Genomic DNA, 23,780 nt, shown 5'->3' with positions numbered 1-23,780 from the left:
GGGGCATTTGTAAGCCTAGCCATAGTGATGTGGCTTTTGCCACCCCATGAAGTGGTACAAAAATGTACAGAATAAATCTAGAATACTGTGCCTCTGTCTAGTAGTGACACAGTGAAGGTCCCCTTATATAATAGAATTAGTTTACTGTGCCCCTGTCTAGCAGTGACACAGATGTGACCCCTGGGGTAAACTTACGATCTCCCATCCACTCATCAAGATTTCTCTTGAAGAGAGTCAGTGACGGACTCTGCCTAATACAAACTGGGATCCTGTTCCAAAGCATGGGAAGCCACTGGGTTATGAATCTATCCCTCCAGCATGTCCTATTCATACTTGTGCCGAGGTTTAAGTCTTCAGCTCTCGTGGTCCTGATGGATTTGGATTTTTTGAGGTGGAGCATGTCCATCAGATCCTGATTGGACATGGCCTTGTATGTCAGGCAGAGATCACCTCTGAGCAGGCGGTATGCTACTGAATAGAGCTGAAGTTTCTTTAGTCTGGCAGAATAAGACATATGTTGGAGACCCTTGATCCTTTTGGTGAGGTACTTTTGTGGTCTCTCCAGCTGTTGCAAGTGCCGGGTGAGGTACATACCAAATGGGGCATTGTACTCAATAATGGGTCTGATGAGGGAGGAATATAGGGGTACAATGACATCCTTGGATCTGGATGTGAAACCCTTCATGATGAGGTGTGCAAGGTAGAATGTTTTTCTAACCACTTTGGCAACGTGGGTGTCAAATGAGAGGTCGCTGTCTACTTGGGTCCCTAGGTCTCTGATTACTTTTTCCGTACTCAGTGGGTTGCTGTCTATGTGATAATTTGTGGGTACTTTGTTTTCCAAAAGGGATGACTATACATTTTTGGCATTTAGTTTAAGGCCGTGACTACGGCACCAGTTGTCCATTTCAGTGAGGCCTTTTGTAGGATGTGTGTGTCTGCTGGTGTATTGACTATGGTGCCTAGTTTGCAGTCATCTGCAAACTTTGTCAGCCACAGCCCTCCCATGTTTGCTTTAACATCTGAGAAATAAATGCCGAACAAGAGGGGTCCCAGGACAGATCCCTGTGGGACACCACTTGTGACTGGCTTTGAGTCTGACATTGCTCCAGCGATTTTAACTTTATGGGTTCTGTCCTTTAGCCAGTTTGCAACCCATCTAGTGACATAAGGGTTTACTTTTAAGCTGTTTAGCTTATCTATGATGCCTGAGTGGGGTATTGTGTCGAAGGCCTTAGCCAAGTCCAGGTATGCTGTATGGACTGCTTTGCCCTCATCAATGGCTCTAGTGACTGTTTTGAAAAGTCAACCAGGTTTAAAAGGCAGGATCTGCCCTTTACAAAGCCAAACTGGGTGGGGTCAAGCGTCTGTAGGTCCTCTATGTCTCCGTTTATGAGTTCCATAATGATTCTTTCCATAGCTTTGCAGACCAGGCTAGTCAAGCTTATGGGCGGTAGTTTCAGGGTCTGTAGAGGCACCCCCTTGTGGAGTGGGACCACTGTTGCTGTACGCCAGTGTTCAGGTACATATCCCGAAGTAAGGCTAAGGTTAAATAGCATTTTTATGTGTGGGTTTAGCTCCTCTTGGAGTTCACGTAACACGCACCCCGGGATACCATCAGGTCCCATTGATGCTGTGTTTTTTGCTTTGTTTAGGGCGGTTCTCACTTGGACATCTGAGATGACAGGGAGATTACATTCAGCTGGGATAAGTATTTCTTCTTTTGGGGGTGAAGGAGGCGAGAAATTTGCACTGAACCTGTCAGCCAGAATGTTAGCAATATCTGTGGGTTCAGTGTATTTTTTGTTGTTGTGAACAATGTGTAGCACACATGCTACCAGACATTTTTGACAATATTTGTCAATACAGGCCAATTTGGTGTACATTTGCAATGTCCATTACATGAGTATTTGCACTGAATATTATTGTGTTGTATATGACATGCTGTCAGCATTCTTTTTGCTAAATACATGATTAGGCTATGTTTCTCTTTACTTTCCCATTGCAAGATACACAATAGAACCCACAACCTCTACACAACAGGAGTCTGTCAGTGGTATGCTATTACATATGTTTCATACCTGTCCTTGCTGTTAATCCTGTAGTTGACCTCCATTAATAATGTGTCCTTACCATTCCCAGGTCAGTCTGCATCAATGTCTTCTAGTGCAAAAACAAGTAGTATGTGTATGTCACACTTTCTGTATGTTTTAACTGTGTTCACTTGGTTAATGGTGTAAACGATGTGATCAGTCATGCTGTTTTTTGTCACCTACACTAGTTGAAGTTTATCCCAGTGCAACATTACAATCTTCACATGAGTGTTTGCCAGGTGTATTTTTTTTGTCTATGCATCACATATGTCATGTATGTTGGCCATGTAAACAGATTACATACTTTTTTATGTTCATTCTGTGAAACATACATTCAGTAGATTACAAGTGAAGTCATTAGTATTTGTAACACTGTAGTGAAATATATATGCCATGTCTTTGACATCCATCATATAATGTAAGCACATTGTCCTGCACTGTGTCTTTGTATGTTGCAGCACATTGACTATCTGTACTATCCAGCAGCCCATCCTCTGACCATGATGTTGTTCATGATGAGTCTCAGTATTATGGCTCTGGCACAGAGGACCTTGAGTTGTTTGGAGACTCCATCCATGATGTTGAAATTGATGTCACAGCAGATGTAACCTCAGATGTGAAGGTCCACTTGTCTATCAATTCAGAGGATGCTGCCACAGCTGAGAGCACTGCTGCTGGCAGTTCCACACAACAAGCAGAAACAGGGCATTGTGGTAGACATAGGTAAGCAGATGTTTTCATGGCTAAGTGTCAGAGGGTGTCTGCCTCCTGCTGCAGGCAAATGAATGGTCACAGCAACGGCATAATTCAGACAGTTGTGCACTTGTCCATGGCACAGATCATGTGGCATACCAGCTACTTGTCATGCATGAAGGACAAGAGCACAGACAAGGTAGGATTATGTTTGCCACTCAGAATGAGAGTCTGCTAGGTGTGGAATGATCTGTGGAAACCTTAGCCTCTACTGTATTGCAGCAGTGTCATACTACCACCAGGATTCTGTGTTCCATGACTGTGCTCAGAAGATTGCAACATGTGAGAGACAGGCCACTTACCCACAATACCATCACTGGCTATCGAGAATCACTGTCTGTGATTTAACCTGCACAGAGTTTGACTGATGGCCCATCTGCTGAGGTCACACCAGTCACAAGGCCTTCAACTCACAGTCATGATCCTACATCCCAACATGGTATTGTACCCCCATCCATGTCTTGTTTTGGCAACCAGGACAAGATGTGTCTACACATGGTCAGGGCAGGGCAGACCATGGAGTGAGAGCTCAATGAGGTCACCTGAAACTGTGTTAGTGTGTTCAAAAGTGTAATACACATAGCTGGCTAATATCATTGCTAATATCATTGCTAATATCATTGCAATATTACTATACTGTCATATGTGTTTTCTGAAATTAAAATTTCTGCATTCTGTCCTGCGTGATTTCTCTTTTTTTCATGTTATCATATGGTACAGATATGTATGTGTAGCACACTGATGTGTGTCCCTTATTGTTTTTCATGCAGTGATACAACAAACTGAGTGTGTATGCATATCTGTGTCAGTTGTGCCCTGAGTAGATGATCTGTATTTTGACATATTTGCATATGTTCATGTTGGAATATGTTATGCTTGTGTTATGTGTGATTATCCGTGTGTACATCTAGTGGGTACTTGCCATTAGATGAAATCTGAGTTGCAGTGGTGGGGCAACACCTGAACATCAATGGTCAATCTGTGTACTCATGTACATGTAGCTTTTATTGACCCACATATTTGGGTCAGACACTGCTGCATTGCCTGGACTTGCACTTGTGATCGTACCCTACATTGCCTATGCCTGTGACTTCTGTCCACTATGTCCTCCTGCTCCTATTCCGAAATCTGTGGGATGTCCCCTTCAGACATTTGTGGTTCTTGGGGTAGTTCACCCACACCTGCAGTTGGAAGACTGCCATGTGCTTTGGTTAGCATGTTGTGCAGCATGGCACACAACATTGTCATCTGTGCTGCCTTCTCAGATGTGTACTGCAGTGCACCCCTGGATATGTCCAGACATCTGAATCTAGCTTTCAGTACATCAAATATACACTCTATGGTGTTTCTGATTGTTGTGTGTGCTGTACTCTAGTGCTGGCCTCTTGTGCAGGGTTGGATGGTTCACAGTATGAGGTCATTAGACACAGCTCAAGAGGATAACCACAGCCACCTGTTATGCAGAATAAAAACACTTTTGATAAGAATGGATATTGTTGAGAGAAGTACCCTTAACTTGCATTCTAGCTGTCTTCCTGTACTTACCAGTAGTGGTCCTTCAGGTAGTTCATGTTGCTGGAATGCAGCTCAGAGTCCACTTTCCCTCCAAACAGCAGCATCATGGACACTTCCATGGTGTGTTGCCATGCTGTTTGTTATGCTGACATCTGCTGCACACACAACTTGGCAGTTGATGGATGGCCATCCCTTTCTGTTTCTGCATTGGTCTGCTTCTGGAGTACTGGTGTATTGATAAGTATGTTTGTGCAGTCTGTTGGGCCAAGTACATGTGGGAAATTTGCAATGTTATAGAACTGGTGCATAACAGTTCTCCATTCCATGGCGTGGATGGAAAGTGTACATAGTCATACACCTTGCTGCACATTGCTCCACATTGCTTCCAGGAATTTTGCAAAGATATGGCCAGCAGCTGTCTGTGACTCTCCCACAGCATCCATAATATTTCTATGGAATGTCCCAGATGCAAGTACATACTTTGGTTTCAACGGGGATGGGGTTTCCTTGCAGGGTCTGGACATATATATATATGTGAGGCACATATGTTGCAGACAGCCTGCACTAGTTGTCTGTCTAGCCAGTATCTGTTGATTATTTTCTGGTCTGACAGCTGGCTTAGCTGCAGCCTTGCTCTGTCTCTAGTTGGCTGCCTTCTAGGATGCATAGCCACAGCCTCATCTATGGCTTACATCACTGCAGCCTGTTGCGGTATATCAACAGCAGGTTACATTTTTATATATATATTTTTTTCAGTTTTGCTACAGATTTCTCCTTGGCATCTCAAAAGTATGCACTAAGGATTTTAGAAATGCTGTTGGCATGGCTGTTTATCACATTTGAGTTACACTGTGTGCATGATGTGTTTTGGAATCAAACTGGCATGTGCAGAATCCCTTTTTATCCTACACTGAATACTTAAGTACATTGTCTACCTTCAGCATGACTTCTGGAACTGTGTTGGCAGCAGGTGCACTGAAGTCTTCCTTCAGCGAGCTGCACTGTCTGCAAATAGCTTTCGCAAACTTTACAGAATCCATTTCCTGGGAGCAGTAGTGTTCTCCCTTGCAGCTCCTGTATCTCATTGACAAAGGCACATCCTATGAACACACACACACACACACACACACACACACACACACACACACACACACACACACACACACACACACACACACACACACACACACACACACACACACACACATATAGACTCTTGATTCCCAACCTAAGCCCCTAGTGTAACCACCCAAGCAGACACACATGCAAACAACTTAATTCATGCACCTATTATGCACACACACATCCACATTCATACACACACCATGTATTTGCTAAACTTACCTGCACCAGGACTCCTTCCATAGCGGAGAATGGGTGACTGCTATCTTTTGACAGAATTCACCTTTTTTACAGGGAAATTTTTGGCGTCTGTGGCATTTCTGAGGGTGAGCACATAGCCAGTTACCATTAGCTGCTTCCCCAGATGACCACATTATCATGCATCACTGTCCATGAGACTGCCCTATTGTGCTGAGGCCCCCACTAGCAGGAAACCTCAGAAACATGGTAGTTTAAGAATTAGAAAGGCTTACTGTGAGATGGAAATGGCTGCATTAAGGCTTCCCTGTCACTGTAAGCCTTTTTGAATGTCAGATATGGAGTATCTGCATGTTTTAATTTCAACTGCACAAATATTGTCTATGTAGCTAATAGCCAGAAATGCCTGGCATTTTATGTTAGAAAAACTTCCAGAAAGCTGTCAGGGATCCAGCTTTGTGCCATAAGAATACAGATCAATTATAATATCTTGTGTAGGCATTTAACAAAAACAAAAGTTTCTAATTTTTATTGTTGATTCTGCTAGAATATGTTTAAAAGGTGGTGATAATGGAAAACTTTACTAAACAAAAAGGAAATGCAGTGGCAGCTGTGTTTAGGTGCTTCCATAATACCTAGGCTAAATGAAGTTGTCAGTTTAAAATTGGATTTAAGAAGTAGGAAACTGAGCAAATAAAACAATTTTAGTATAGAAACATACTCATCTTAATTAATAAATGTTATTTTGGTGTATTTATCTCCATTGTTAAGATTTTTTTATTAGTTTTTCTATTGAAAGTAACTTTTAATTGGTTCATTAAAGTCATGTGATTGGAGTCAATAATTAAAAAAGCTATGTTTTATTGATGGATTTGTCTGCTGAAGTTTTAATTCAGAGTTTTTATTTAGTGTTTAGATTGAATAAAGGTATTGCATGCAGTTACTCTTCCTTTTTTTTAATAAAGTAAATAATTGCAGGATATATATATATATATATATATATATATATATATATATATATATATATCCCCAGCATTCAATAAACTCCATGCAGGCTTCACGCAGAACCTACACGGAGTTTACATGCTAGTGCAATGGTGTGAGGTGCGCAGCAACACCCAATGCATATTAGAGAAGAGCAGCTCCCTTAAGCTAGGTTTTGTGGCTGGCAACACTGTTGCCAGCCAGGAAACCATGTTAGCAATTGTGGATATCAATTCCCTGTAAAACAGAGCACCTACGGTCCGCGGATTTGAGCGGAATGCCACAATATCTCCACAAAGGTCAGCATAATTTAGGGACATTTAAACAGAGTTAGGGACATAATTGCCATAGACTTTGCATAGACGTGGTAGAATGCAACTCAAACATACTTGTAATCCCCTTTGAGCAAGATATGGGGACAATGGCATGCATAATGGGGGACTAATGCCCAAATATAGGGACAGATATTTAATACAGATATTTAAAACTTAGAAAGTTGATAGACTAAATAGTTTATACGTTAGCATTAACTGCCTGAACAGCATGAAGTTTGAAACTCAAATGTGTCATCAGTTTCTGACTTCACTCCACAATGCCATGCCAATAATTTGCCAGAAAACAAAAATGTAATGAGGAAACAATCACAAATATGAGACAAAATCTGATCATTCTGCACAAATCAGGACAGTGTGCACTCAAATGTATGTAATATTGAGTCACATCAATGCAGATATCATCCTAGTGATATGGCAGAAAGCCACAAATTTGATAAGAAAAACATCTGAACATCCTGAGAATATCTGGACAGTTGAGTGGTATGACTGTAAAGTATATAGTCCAAACGCAGTACAGGACAGTGTACCAGAGTGCAGAGTATTGTGATATCCCATTCCTACCATTCTGTACTGAAGCTGTGTTAATAATCTGTAACAGGACATGGGGCTGCCATGTAAAATGATCACTTGGGGTGTACTGAATAGGGTCACACAGATGAACTGTAGGAATTGTAGGAATGAAAACAGGGAAAGAGGACGGATGAAGCTCCCTCTTGTACAGCAGAGGAGGGCATGTCAATGGAAGATGGTTGTAGCAACAACACCAAGCATATATCTATATGGAACAGTACAGTCTGTACAGTGAAAATGTGTTGTCTGTAACTGTCACACAAGGTGAGATAAGAATGGGGAGGATGTCTGTGTGAGATAAGCATCCTTACATGAATGATGAAGAGGACATCTATCATAGATTTGATATACAGTTAGGGTAGGGTGCAAACTGTGAAGCTGTGCAAACTGATATGCCTGAATATGAGTGTACTTTCAGCAGAGGTTTCCAGCAAGGTGGCCACAGGTAAAGGATCATGGAAAACATTACAATAACCAGCCACAATCATGGACAATATCAGAATAATACCACCACTAATCCCATACCTCTGACATAACATATGGGATGTAGAGTGATCAGAGATGAGTCTGCTCACACACACACACACACACACACACACACACACACACACACACACACACACACACACACTTGAACAACTATTATGATGCATCCACACTCTATGAGAGTAACCATGCACACTGTCATGGAACTGTAACATCTGCTGGAGGTGTTAGGAGGGACACTGCTATACTTGTATGTGACAGTATGGGTAATACAAGCTAGTTGCCTTGTGTGAATGGCATATATATATGTGTGTGTGTGTGTGTGTGTGTGTGTGTGTGTGTGTGTGTGTGTGTGTGTGTGCACAGTCCACACTTGCAGAAGAGATACATGCCATTAATGTTGACAAACACCTATGTACATAATTTGTGCATAAGCAGAACAGGTAGCACACAGGCATCTGGTGTAACAATTTGATTGGTGTTCTGTGCCATCAGACAGTCATGTATATTCCACAGAAAGAATACATAGGTATGAGCAATAAGCTGTATAACAGTGCACTGACAAAGATGGTACACTTCAGTTACACATCACTGGAAGATGTGTAGGGAGGTACATGAAGAAGGGTGCTTTGTACACAGCTACTGGTGTGATGAAGGCTGGGAACCATGAAGTTATTATGGCCTCTGATGTGCCTGCCCTTCACATACCTAGTAGTTGTGTTACATTCAAGGGAGTAGTAAGCACAGTGGCCATATGCTGGTGGATGTAACACTTATCCTCTACCCCAGGACACAGGTCACACACCTATTGGTCTGATTATAGGGTATGATGTCCATGTTATACTTGGGTGGTATGTCTGTTTCCTGATTCAACAAATTCCATGTTTCTTGTCAACGCAGATGATTGTCCACAAGCTGTGGTCCTTCAGGCAGATGTTTGTACACAGTGTGTGTATTTTATCTGTGATGTCCGTCACTTAACTACTGGGCAGGAAAGGGTCTAGCAGACACCCCTGATATACCGACCTGATCACTGAACCTGAGATATATGTCACGTCACACATTTCATCATAGTTAGATGCCATGTATGTCATACACTGGTCTACCCATTTGGTGATATAGCTGTTTATGGCCACATATGACAGTGTTGATTGAATAACTCAGTGTGGATTTGTGTCAAGCGCTTTGGCCTGTTCAAGTTCCACAAAATAATACTGCTGTCATTATGCATGCCCTTGATAACCTCTTTGAGGACATCTATCAGATGTAACAGACCTGATGTAGTATTAACAACTCACACAGGTCAGTTGCACACACCTGGAATATTACTAGTCTACATGTAGAAGAGGTTCATAATGACATGTTGGCCTACATCACAGTAAAGGAGAGTCAAGATGTCTCTATACATGCATGTATCAGGTGCTGTCCCCCTAACTCAGGTGGATGCATGTTAATATACATCCTTCTATGGGAACATAGGCCATGTGGAGGGTGTGTTGAACTGCGTATTCAACCATATCAGGAAGTTGTATGTGCTGAGTCATGCCATAGGCGATCTGTGATGTTGTCATAGCCCATTGATTCTGTGTAATAAGTCTGAATGAAGGTAAGGCAGTGCATACTGCCTATTGTGATCTGGCCTAGGGTTTTAACAAAATCACACATGTAGGTATCATTCAGAGAATCCCCAAGCTGGCATTAAATCTTATATCAGTTGATGGGTGACCAGTTGTCTCACTGACAGAACACATCATGTGAAATTTAATGAATCAGCCTGCACCAGTAGAGCTGTCATCACTGGCAAACCCCAGGGATCTGTGCTTGGCCCTTCACTGTTTGAACTGTATTTCTTGACAGTTCAGGCTAAAGTATATGGCCCTTGGCTTACCAGGTATGCTGATTCTTGCACATGTGTGTAATCATTGAGTCCACCAATGGTGATAATGTAGTACAGAGTAGTTAACACACACAACTAAATGGTGACAAAGGCACACATTGTACAAATAAATGCAAAAATGTATGTTTGTAATGTTGTCCATCTGAAAAGTGGAGTTCCATGTTAATCACAGCATTGGCAGTCCTGCTATGCAGAAACCTAGTGATGCAAGCACTGGGAACACATGCAGATAGCCATCTGAATGTTGACCACCAAGTGTCCACATTGCCTATGTTGTGCACATCATAAGTCATGCCATCATATTGAGATCTTAGGATTGTATGACAGCACTGTAGAGAAAACCTCATTACAGCACTAACAGAGTATCTTCTTCTTCTTCTTTCAGCTTTTCCTGGTTAGGGGTCACCACAGCGGATCACCTGTCTGCTCATGATTGGCAGTGGAGTTTTTATGGTGTCGAGTTGGCAGCCTGGCACCCAACCTTCCACAGAAGGCACACACATGCATGCACTCATGCCTACGGCCAATTTAGAGTGTCCAATCAATGAGAGGAAACTGCAGCACCCGGAGAAAACCCACACGACCCCAGGGAGGACATGAAGACTCCACACAGAAGGCACCCCAGCCGAGGATTGAACCGGAGAACCTCTTGCTGTGAGGTGGCAACACTAACCGCTTTGCCACCATGGCCACCCAACACTAACAGTGTATAATTCTCTTTTTTACATGTACCTCATCAGATACATGTAGCAGCTGAAGAAACCACAGGGCTTTCTCAGCAAGATAACACAGGGCCTACAAACCATGCCATCATGTATGTGGATAGATTAAAAGCCATGTCACTGTAATCCTTATTGTATAGGATGAGATGAATTCTGCCTTGCCACCAGGCCAGTCTCTCATGGTAGGAGTACTGCATATCCAAAAATGTGATATAGCTGATGACATCGGCAGTGTCTGTTGAGGAGAATATAACAGTGTCCCATATGTTCTCTGTAATGTAAAGCAACAGCTCACACACACCCACAGTTGACTGCAGTGAGAATAGAATCCCTACCTATCTAATTACACAGCCTACAGAACCCAGTACTTTACGCAAGTGCCACAGCTCAAATCCAACTTGGAGTGTGTCAGACAACACTTTATAGCTGATGACATCAGCAGTGTCTGTTGAGGAGAAGATAACAGTGTCCCACATGCTGGTGTAAAATACTCTCTGTAATGTCAAGCAACTGCTCACATACAGACACGCACACACACACACACACACACACACACACACACACACACACACACACACACACACACAGTTAACTTCAGTGAGAATAGAACCTCTCCCTATCTATGCACACAGACTATAGAACCCAGTACTTTATGCCAGCCCCATGGCACAAGTCTGAGTTAAACAGGAGTGCAGGTGAACGTATAGTAGATGATATCAGCAGGCCATATGGGAGACAATGTTTTGGGAGGCTTGCATGAAATGGATGTGTAGGCATGTGTAAGTATCAAAATACTGACAATCTATGTCATTGGAGAAGTAATTGTAGGATGCACGCTTCTGCTCACACACAGACACGCATACACACATACACACACACACACACACACACACACACACACACACACACACACACACACACACACACACACACACACACACACACACACACACACACAGTTAACTTCAGGGAGAACAGAACCCTTAACTATCTAAGTACGCAGACTATAGAACCCAGTACTTTAAGCAAGCACCACAGCACAACACTGATTTATACAAGACTGCAGGTGAACTTATAGTAGATATCATCAACAGGCCATGTGGGGACAACAGGTTGGGAGGCCTGCATAGATACATAACTTCATATGTTCATATGAGGCCACTAGCCTAATAACACTAGGATGTTTAGAAGCCTAGCTGTGTAAAAACACAAGTAGCCTTACTGAGCATAGTTGGATGGACATGGTTAGCAGAGTGAGATTGTGAACAGCACCAACTGTCCCTGTTCATGAGGGACACAGGTGCCAGCTCAGAAGTGATTTTACAATCACCTAACCAGTACTCAAGGTTGCATTTGAATAGGATCATTGAGTAGCACTGTTTCACACACAGTGGTAGCCTATTACAGAGGAATGTGAATTGTTGTGGGATATATCTGTCTCCACAGCATGTTCTGTTTATGTTACAGGCTAGGTTGAGAACCCTGGGGCAAATTATTCTTGTCCCATTTGAATTGTAGATGTCCATCATTTCCAGAAGGGCAGAGCCTGAGACTGCTCTGCAAGGCAGGCACAGGACACTTCTCAGCAGGCTACATGATACCAAGTACAGTGGCAGGTATGTCAGTCTTTCCATGTATGTCATGTTTGGAGGCCTGGGATTTTCCCAGGCACAACACTGTGTTTTCTCCTATTACTGCAGGTGCCTAGTGATGTAGAGAAAGATGTGAGCATTGTACTCCATTATTGGTGTGATAAGGGTAGAGTACAGTAGAGCTATGACTGCCCTGATCTTGAATGTGATGTCCATATGTACAATGTGCACAATGCACATTGTGTGTGTGTGTCATCACTATGGGCACATAGTGATGAAAGTGTAGATTGCTATCAACATATATTCCCAAGTCTCACAACACTGTGTTTGAGCTTGGGGGGGGGGTGCTATGTATATCATAATTAGAGGGGTATGTCACTGACAAAGGGTACAATGAGTCACTGTATGGTTTAACTCATTCACTCCAATACAGCTCAGGAAGTTTGTACTGTAACTTCCAATGGGTGGAGCCTAAGCCTTTTGACAGAATCAAATTATGTCCTCACATTTCAAAACAAATGTTCATACCTCTGGAGCCATATGGGGCTATGAAAGAAGTATAAATGGCAAACTCTTCAACAAACTATTTTTATAGTAGTTGTATTCTTTAGATTCTAGGTCTTAAACCTAGTTTCACAAGTCACAGTAAACACAGTAACTATTATAGTTGTAATATTTTATAAACAACTTAAAATATCTCAGCAACCACTCAAGTTACACACATACTGCCAGCTGCATTTTATTCAACTAGCTGAGAGCTTTCATATGAGGCTAAGGAGTTCTGTTTGTGTTACTTGGTTGTTGAGATATTTAGAAAAATGTTAAAATTATATATATATATATATATATATATATATATATATATATATAAATTAATATCATAAAAACAACAGTTAATATCCATTTACCTGCACTAGACCGAGGTCAAATATTAATGCAGTTGAGTTTGTCATTGTATAAGCTTTAAGATAAAAGCTTTTAGCATCTTGTGCATTGCATGGCTTTGTAATTATTGATGCAAAAATGAACAAGCAATATTTGACGCCTAGAAGCATCAGTAAGAGTTAACTGCAGATGCACCTGGAGGCATCAGTCAGATGTAATGAGTTAAGGTTCAGTCCATGAGTTTCTCATCAGTCATTCATCTACATTAGCCCCTTCTGTAATATGGTACCATCTTTGGGGACTCTATATGGGTGTATCTTATCTATTGTTGCCTGTGCTTCAGGGAAGTATTTTCCAAACAGTTGAGGGCCCAGTGCAGATCCTTGTGGTATTCCACTGGTGAGTCTGCTAGTGGTGGAGGTGCAGTCCCCAACCTTGACAGCATGTGTTCTGTCATTGAGCCAGTTAGCTATCCATCTAATACCATATGGCCTAATTCCCAGATGGGATATCTTCACTATGACATGAATGGGGATAGTGTCAAAGGCCTTGGATAACTCAACATAGATGTTATGTCCTGTTGTCCTTCATCCAAGTCTTTGGGGTCAGTATCCAAGAACTCCATAATGATCAATATCTACCCTTGACAAAACCAAATGGGTAGGGTCAAGTGTCTTGAAGATCATCTGTGGCCCTGTGGATATGGTCCATGCTGATTCTGCACTAGCCTTGCAGATAAAGCTTTTTAGGCATATTGATCAATAGTTGTAGTTCTGCATGTTACCAGACTGATGTGCATTGCATAGCACACAACATTTGATATTCCATTTTGTAGTGTGGCTGATATATGTGTGGAAAAAGTACAACAATCCCATGGTTCCAGTGCTTGGGGAGGTGCAAACATGTTGATGTATTGTAAATATGTGACATACTGTTAGGGTCCTCAGTTTGTAATGTTTCCACATTGGAGGCCAGGCAGACACCACCTCATCTTATACCATTTTGAATACCAGTCTTGCCTATATTCAGCTTTTAAGTATTGCAAGTACTCTCTGTAGTTGATACTTACACAGTTGTGGGATATCCACAGTCCTAGATTTCTTGAACCAAGCATCAAGGGTATCCCTCTTCCTCTGCCATAGGTCATTATAGTGAGGTCTACATTGGTCACCAGTGTGTGGGATACCCGTGGCACCAGTTACAGCCTGGGCCAAAGCTTCTGACATATACTGGGAACCAGAATAGTCCCCCTGCAGAAGCCTGGCACTGTGGTGTTTAACTAGGAGTCCAATAATAATCTTGGACTCCTGGACACCCCTTCTCTGTGCCCCAAATCTGACACCTTCTCCAGAAATGCCATGGATCAAGAGCAATGGAGCATGATGGTTTTCTGCCATTTTCAGTCATCACATTTACTGGGTGTGTGCACACTGTTTGAAAATGTTGTACTCCACTTACCATAGCACAAACACGGTGCTTGGTAGTGTGCACCTCCGAGCACTGTGGTTGCACGATGGTAAGCGGAGAGCAACAGTAGCAAGCAAAGCAAATTCAAGGTTATTGGATGTACAGGCAGTTGTGTATGTGTGTTAGACAAATGTGAAGGCCATGGCAATCCAGATAGCAGAAATATACTTACAGGAATATAGTACACAATATACCCACAGTCATACATTTGAGATTAAATGTGATAATATATAGATAAATGAATGCATAACTGACACAATACTAGTGTCTCAGGCTTCATACATATAATTAATATCAACTACACCATGTCAAATGTTATAAGTGAGAGTGACTATAATGGGAAGTGGAACAACAGTAAAAGTGTATGGAATATGCTGTATTCGAACCTAGACCCATGTGTATGATAGTCCCAAAAGAAGGTTGAGAAAACAGTTGTCTCTGTTGCAGTACATTGCTATAAGCTGCAATGTCACAACAGTAAAACAAAGGTTGTACACCCTGTACTAGAACCCAGGACTATATGTGCTCCAGCCCTACACTTAACACCTGCTGCTTCAGGACTAGTTCCATGACAGTTCCTATTTTACTAATCATTCTTAAGGTCTCGCTGGTAACTGCATTGCAATGTCACTCATCAGGTTTGTGCGATACTAATAGTATTAGTTGAGTGCATCCAGTTTCTATTTTTTGGCTGTCTGGGTCCTGTCTGCTTCCTGGGTGTTCCAGTTTGCACACTTCTGCGCTTCATGCAAATGAGATAAGCACAGCCAAACCTGACATTCATTTTTCTCTGTCTCCTGTGCTTGCACTAAGCAGTGCATCGAGCAAATACTAGCCAATAAAAAAATAAATAAAAAGAAAAAAAGGAAGAAAAGGGAGTGGTAGCTGAAATGAGGAAAAGCAACCTGTGACATGCACACTAGAAAATGTTAGTAAACATGAGATATTAATACATAAGTCTGGATTGGAACTCTCACTCCAATACACCTTCAGAACACAGGATGGGTGCCTTATCCCTCTTTGCCACACAAACAACTTTGCAGCAAGGAACTTAAATCAATATGTACACAACCAACTAAAACAGCATCTACAGTGATATCAAACCATACAAGTATTATTTGCACATTTAGCAGTTCTGGATGTAGTACACCTAGTGTTCACACAAACTGTCATGATTATTGCTTGCAAATATACAACCCTGCCTTCGATTTCTGTGTTTGGTGGCCATTCTTCATGTTTCTAAGCAGTAATCTGAGACATGCTGTTTGTAAACCATTCTATATCATTGGCTTTAAAATATGTGAGGATATTAAGTGGAAATAATATCATATGCAGTTGCCAAAAAATGAAGGGCAGATTGGATGTGAAGGAACACAGCCTGCAACTTATGTGCTGCTTACTTACATTTCCAACCTTACATCTAACACTTTGTAGGTGTAACCTGACACACCCACTGGAAGTAAGGCAGCCTGCAGTGCTTTTGTGTTTTCCTTCTCCCAATCACTAATCAGTCACAGTTGTAAGCCATTAAAACCAAACACTGAGGGAGAGGCTGCACTATGTTTACATCCCTACACAGATCTATTATTTTTTTGGGATTCAGCAATTCTAATGAGATTACACCTCATTTGCATCTTCACTGTGCTGACAGCCCTAAATCTACACCATATAAAAAGTCAACCATGATGTGATTAATCCTCATAAGCAAGGCCAGAGAGGTAGGCTTTGATTGAGTGTTTGAAAATGTCAGCTGTTGGGGTCATTTTAAGTAATTCTGTCAAGAGATTCCAAAGACGTGGTCCATGATGTGCAAAGAGCCATTCACCTTGTGAACTCCAGCAAAATCATTGGGACCTCTAGCAGAACATGGCCTGAGGAGCAAACAGTATGAGCAGGCTGATATCAGCTAAGAAGTTACTTAAGGTAAAGGGGGATACAAGTTGGTAAAGGGGGATACAAGTTGTGAAGGGCAAGGTACTCTACTATGAGGACTTCTAAGGCAATAAGAGGCCTGAATGGGTAACCAGTGCAGAAGTCAAAGCATTGACATAATATGATGGCATCTATGTGTCCAGTGACACAGGTAGAAAACATTGCAGTTGTCCAGCCATGAGTAGACCAGAGTATGTACAACTATAGGCAAGTCATTTAAAGAAATAAATTGCTTAATGAAGGTGATATGCATCAGCTGATAGGAAGAGGATCTGATAGCAGCAGAACCACATCCTTTAGGGTAAGCCGATCATCAAATATCACACCTAGATTATGCAACTTGGATATATATTTCAATTTGTCACCACTGTAGATGATGTCAGGTGAAAAGATTGGAGAAGAGGAATTATAAAGGTGACATAAATAGCCGTAGCGATCATTTTGCTAGTATTGAGTTTCATCCAATTATCAAGCATCCATTTGTGGACGTATTCCAGTACTGAGGCAAGTTTTTTTAATGCTGTCATAGAGACCTAAGAAAGGAGATGTAAATCTGCATGCCATCAGTATTTAAGAAAGGAAGTGTTAACCTCTTCTTTGAATAACACCTCCTAATGGGAGCATTTGAATGGTGAAAAGCAATAGGCTTGGAATATAGCCCTGTGACACCTCATATGTCATGGTGAAGGATAATGAGGAATTAACTCTGGACAAAACCTGCTGAGTATGACTAGTGAGATATCAGGCAAACCACTGTCAATCAGTATCCAAGACACTGCAATAATGGGGCAAACCATTGAACAACATATCAAAGACCACCATATAGAGTACTGAAAACATATCTAAGAGGGCCAATATGTAATAGCAATGCCAATTTCTTGCTGTTAAGAGATCATTAAATACAGTAACAAGGGTGGTTTTAGTACTATGTAATGATGAAAACTAATAACCAACCAAGTGCTAACAAGTAGCAAACTTGTAAAAAATAAAGAAAAACAGTCGCAACAACTTAGCTGGAGCCTGAAAACTGTTTTAATGACAAACAGAGTAGCAAATCGACCAACAACTAAGCGCTTTCACATTGGATTCCACTGGCATCATCAGAGTTGTAAAAAAAGCCTAACATAACAGCTTAAGTACCCTCATAGGTGAAATAGACAACCAATCACATTCTTCTATATAATTAATACAAAATACTGAATATTTTACATATTTAAAGACATATCACTAAAAATCAGAATTTTAAAACAATAACTATCCTAGAAATTGTAAAAAAATAGTGAATACAATTTGAAATACAATAAGTCTAAATACAAGTACAATTACCTATAAGACTTTTTATAATTCCTAAAATGGAACATAAAAAAATCACTGGTATTGGTTCAAATTAAACAAGCTCTTTGTTTCAATATAGAGGCCAGCGATATACTATCATTAAGTCCTGGTGAAACACTGGCATTTAATCTCATCTGTCATTTACTTTCCCTTGCTGCTACTTCTAATTTAATGTCACCACCCCTCTCATTGTGTTGAACCTTATCTATCACAAAAAAGATGAACCTTTTAAAGTTCATACATTTATTACTGTGAATAAAAAGAGCATTGTGTGGATCCCTATTCTTTATTGCCCTTAAATGTTCACTGATTCTATCCCTTAACCTGTGCACAGTTTTTCCAACATAAAAATATGTACAGGACACACAGGGAGACAGATAGACTCACATGATCGTGTTGCAGTTGCATTTCCCTGGGCATCTAATGGAATAATAATTCCCTACAGTGACATATGGCCCATCATTAATAAATTTACAAAGTTTACAGGCACCACATTTCATCATAAGGGAATGATACCTGGATTTTAAATTGGTCTTTACATTCCCCTCATAAGATGTTCTTAATAGTTCTACACCTACTATAAACTATTCAAGGTTTATTGCCAAGAAGTTCCTTGGTCACTTCACCAAAACAAGTGTCCCAACATATTGACAATAGAACATATGTTATGGGAATATGTGTTGTAATGCAAAACCATCACATATGTAGCAGTATCTTTAGGTCTATATGGTGTCAGGGCAGCTGTGGTGTTCAATATGGGGAAAAAAGATGTGTTTCTTTTTACCAAAATGTCTTTCTTAATTTTAATCAACATTTTCAATGGAGATCCCCTCTCAGTGAACATCCCTATTAGAACATACAGTTCAGTGGTAAAATTCACATCATTGCTTATTAAGCATGATAATCTCACCATTTGGCCCTTTATAATACTTTTCAACTGATGTGGTGGGTGGCAACTCTTAAAATGCAACAAGCTATTAGAATAAGTCTTTTTTCTGAAAATAGTGCTGCATAATTCTTGCTTTATTTCATTCTTGAACAATTTAATGTCCAAGTAATCAATCTCATCAGTTTCCATGTACTAGTAAACCTAAAAAAAAACATTTGTAGAATTTAAATATTCTAAAATTCATCAGCTTCATTTTCAGTCCCTTGCCATAGAATGAGAAAATCATCCAGAAAACGATTGTATAACAAAATGTTGTCATAAAAGTGTGACCTGAACACAAATTTCCTCTCCCATTCTAGAAGTACTAGGTTGGCAAATATGAGTGCACACTTGGCCCCCATAGCCACCCCTGATGTCTGGTGATAAATTTCACCTTCAAACATCAAAAAATTGTTCTTCAGAACAAGTTCCGTGACATCAGTAAGAAACACTATTTTATCAGCTTTTATCTGTGAATTCTTGTGCAAACTCTCCTGAAACATCTTCAATCCTTCAATGTGTGGAATTACAGAAAATAAATTAATGACATCAATAGTCAAAAATGAATAGCTGCCTACATTTTTTACTGTTTTAAGCCTTTCTAAACATTGCCAGGAATCCCTCAAGATGTGGTCAGTTTCTCCTGACCACAACACCTGCCCTTTTGTCAACTAATAATGCCAGAGGTTCCATCTTGGATCCTCAAGCTGAGACTATGGGCCTCAATGGTGGATCATACATGTTTTTGTGAATCTTGGGAATTCCGAACACTGTAGGTAACTGTGGATTAACCACAGTTAAGTAACCCAATTCAGTTTGATCTGTAGGGCCTTAAAATAGAGCATCAGGAAGAAAATAATCAATTCTCATATATGCTCGATTTAGGTAGTTTCTAAACATCCTTGAATATGTGCAGCTATCATTCAGTATATTAAACATTTTAGAGACATAATCAATCTGAACCATTACAACCAGCCCGCCGCCCTTATCGGGCTTCATAAATCTCAATTTTTTATCATCAGCTAAGTTGGTAAAAATATTTCTTTCATCATAAGTAAAATTTTCACATTTGTGGTTAGTAGTTGCCAGAAATTTTCTTATTTCACATTCACAAATTCTTTCAAATATTAAAGTCTCAAGAGTTATTTGGGGGCATAAAAGTACTTTTTCTCACCAAAGAATTCTGATTAAAGTCAATGTTAGACTGACCTTTGTGTAATAGTCTCAGATTTAATTTTCTCACAAACAATTTTAAACTAATCAACACATCAGCAATTCACTAAGGCAAAAAACACAGCATCCATGGGACCGGATGGTGTCCCCGGCTGTGTGCTTCATGAACTCAACGAGGAATTAAACCCACAGTTAGGATAGCTGTTTAATCTTAGCCTCACCTCAGGATACGTACCCAAGGAGTGGCGACGCACTGTGGTCCCACTTCATAAGGGCGGTGCCTCCACAGACCCTGGAAATTACCGCCCCATTAGCTTGACAAGCCTTATCTGCAAAGCCATGGAGAGGATCATAATGGAACTCATAAATAAAGACATAGGGAACTTGCAGACTTTGTATCCAACCCAGTTTGGCTTTGTCAAAGGCAGATCCTGCCTCTTAAACTTGGTTGACTTTTTCGAGACAGTCACCAAGGCCATTGATGAGGGAAAGGCAGTCCATACAGCCTACCTCGACCTTGCAAAGGCCTTCACACAATACCCCACTCAGGTATCATCGAAAAACTCATCAGCTTGAATGTAAACCCATACATCACAAGATGGGTTGCAAACTGGCTAAGTGACAGAACCCACAGGGTCAGAGTTGCTGGAGCCATGTCAGACTCAAAGCCTGTCACAAGTGGTGTCCCACAGGGCTCAGTCCTGGGTCCACTCTTGTTTGGCATCTACTTTTCTGAAGTACAAGCAAACACAGGAGGGTTATGGCTGACAAAGTTTGCAGATGACTGCAAACTGGGCGCCATAGTCGAAAACACATCTGACACAGATATCCTCCAGAAGGGCCTCACAGAAACGGATAACTGGTGCCAGAGCCATGGCCTGAAGTTAAACGCCAAAAATGCATAGTCATACCCTTTGGGAAAAACAAGGTTACCCCTAGCTACCATATAGGTGGCAATCCACTGAGCACAGAAAAGTCATCAGGGATCTGGGGACCCAAGTTGACAGTAGCCTTCGCTTGACACTCATGTTGCTAAAGTAGTTAGGAAAACCTTCTATATCGCCCACCTGATCATGAAGGGATTCACATCTAGATCAAGGGAGGTCATCGTCCCCTGTACTCATCACTCATTAGACCTATGATTGAGTACAATGCCCCGCTCGAATGTATCTGACCAGACACCTGCTGCAGCTTGAAAGGCCCCAAAAGTTCCTCACCAAAAGGATAAAGGGTCTCAAAATATGTCTTATGCTGCCCGACTGAAAGAACTCCAGCTCTATTCAGTCTCATACCGCTTGCTCAGAGGTGACCTGTGCCTGACATATAAGGCCATGTCAAACCCAGATTTGATGAATATGCTTCACCTCAAAAATCTAGATCCCTCAGAACCACAAGGGCGGAGACTTAAACCTTGACACGGTTATAAATAGAACGTGCTGGAGGGACAGATTCATCACCCAGAGACTCCCTATGCTGTGGAACAAAATCCCGGTACATGTGAGGCAGAGCACCTCGCTGGCCTTGTTCAAGAGGAATCTTGACCAATGGATGGGAGATCGCAGATATACCCCAGGGATTACTTCAGTGTCACTGCTTGACAGAGGCACAGAAAAATGATAGGCATAGTTTTTATTCAAACTAAAGGGGTGGCGAAAGCCACATAACTATGGGCTAGGCTTATAAATGCCCTTGGGCAGATAGCCTAGTATAAACCTATGAACCTATATCTGAAATCAGGAACAAATGAGAAACCTCTTTTAAAAAGTTCAAAATGTACATCACCAATGTTCAGTGCACTAAAGTTATACACTGTAAAACCATGCTTAGTAATTATTTTAGTTTCAACATTGTTGTCGCTAAAATCATTATGTCCTTGGACATCAGTTGTTAAAGCAGAAACAACACATGTTTCCAAATCATCATGAAAGCACTGAAAGCAGTCAAAATATGTTAGTTGTACCTCTTTTGCCCCCATCCCCATTGTCTCTTGTAATAATAACCATTGTTTTGTTTGTTCCTGAAACCCCTGGACATCTGATTCCTCAGATGGTCTGATCTCCTTAGTTGGGGTTCTGCCTCTAAAAAAAACACCATCATCATCCAGCACACCATCCATGGTGTTTTCATCATAGGTTCATAGGTTCATATAATGGTACTAGGCTATCGGCCCTAGGGCCTATACAAGCCTAGCCATAACAATTCCCTGGCTATTTCTTCCCACACTATTTACTTCCCTGAGCCTCTGTCTAGCAGGGTGACTGATGTGATCCCTGGGGTGAATTTCCTTTCTCCCATCCAATCATCAAGGTTCCTTTTGAAGAGGGCCAAAGAGGCGCTCTGCTTGACATGTATGGGCAGTCTATTCCAGAGTCTGGGGAGTCTCTGGGTCAGGAACCTATCCCTCCAGCATGTTTTGTTTATTGTGATGACAAGGTTTATATCCCTGGAGCGTGTGACTCTGAGGGATTGGGATTTCTTTAAGTGTAGCATGTCCAGCAGCTCTGGGTTTGACATGGTCTTGCATGTTAAGTAGAGATCGCCTCAGAGTAGACGATATGTGACAGAGTATAGCTGGAGTTTTTTAAGGCAGTGAGCATAGGGCATCTGCTTTAGGCCTGTGATTCTTTTAGTGAGGCATTTCTGCAGCTTTTCCAGTTGTTGTGGATGTTTTGAGAGGTACATACCAAATGGGGCGTTGTGTTCTATAATGGGTCTAATGAAGGATGAGTGCAGTAGGACAATGACCTCCTTTTTTCTGGATGAAAAGCCCTTAGTGATGAGGTGTGCCACATAGAAGGATTTCCTGACTGTTGTGGTGATGTGGTTATTGAAGGTGAGACCACTGTCCACCTGTGTCCCTAAGTATCTTATCACACTTTCAGTGTTTAGTGCACTGCCAGCTATGTGGTAATTCACGGGTACATGTTTTTCCCAAAGGGGATAACTGTACATTTCTTGGCATTGAGCTTGAGCCCATGACTCTGGAACCAAGCATCTGTTTCTTTAAGGCCCTCTTGTAGAGTATCCACATCATTTGGGGATTCAATAATGGCTCCCAGTTTACAGTCATCTGCAAACTTTGTTAGCCAGAGTCCCTTAGTGTTGGCCTGTACTTCAGAGAAGTAGATGCCAAACAAGAGAGGTCCCAGGACTGAACCCTGAGGTACTCCACTTGTCAGTTGTCTGGAGCTGGATTTGGAGTCAGCTACTTTTACAGTGTGGGTTCTGTCAGTAAGCCAGTTGGAAACCCATTGAGTGATGTAGGGATTAATGCCCAGCTTAGTAAGTTTATCTATGATTCCAGAGTGGGAGATAGTGTCGAAGGCCTTGGTGAGGTCCAGATAGGCTGTGTGGGCTGCCTTACCCTTGTCCACAGCTCTGGAGACTGATTTGAAGAAATCAATCAGGTTCAAGAGACAAGATCAGCCCTTCACAAACCCAAACTGGGTGGGGTCTAGTGTTTTAAGGTTGCCAATGTCTTTGTTTATAAGTTCCATGATAATACGTACCATGGCCTTGCAGATCAGGCTTGTCAGACTGATGGGGCAGTACTTCCCAGGATCCAAGGTGGATCCTCCCTTGTGGAGTGGGATAACTGTAGTTGTGCACCACTCAGTGGGCATGAAGCCTGAGGTGAGGGTATGATTAAACATGACACTTAGGTGAGGTGCCAGTTTATTTTGTAGTTCATGTAGTACACAGCTCGGGATGTCATCTGGTCCCACGGATGCTGTATATTCTTAGCTTTGGAGAGTGCATTTTTTACCTGTGTGGCCGTTATTACCGGAATTTG

This window comes from Protopterus annectens, chromosome 2.part1 (genome assembly GCF_019279795.1).
Source record: "Protopterus annectens isolate FY-2018-M chromosome 2.part1, PAN1.0, whole genome shotgun sequence".
Taxonomy (NCBI): Eukaryota; Metazoa; Chordata; order Ceratodontiformes; family Protopteridae; genus Protopterus; species Protopterus annectens.
The sequence above is the reverse complement of the archived record's forward strand: the minus strand, read 5'-3'. Positions refer to the sequence as shown.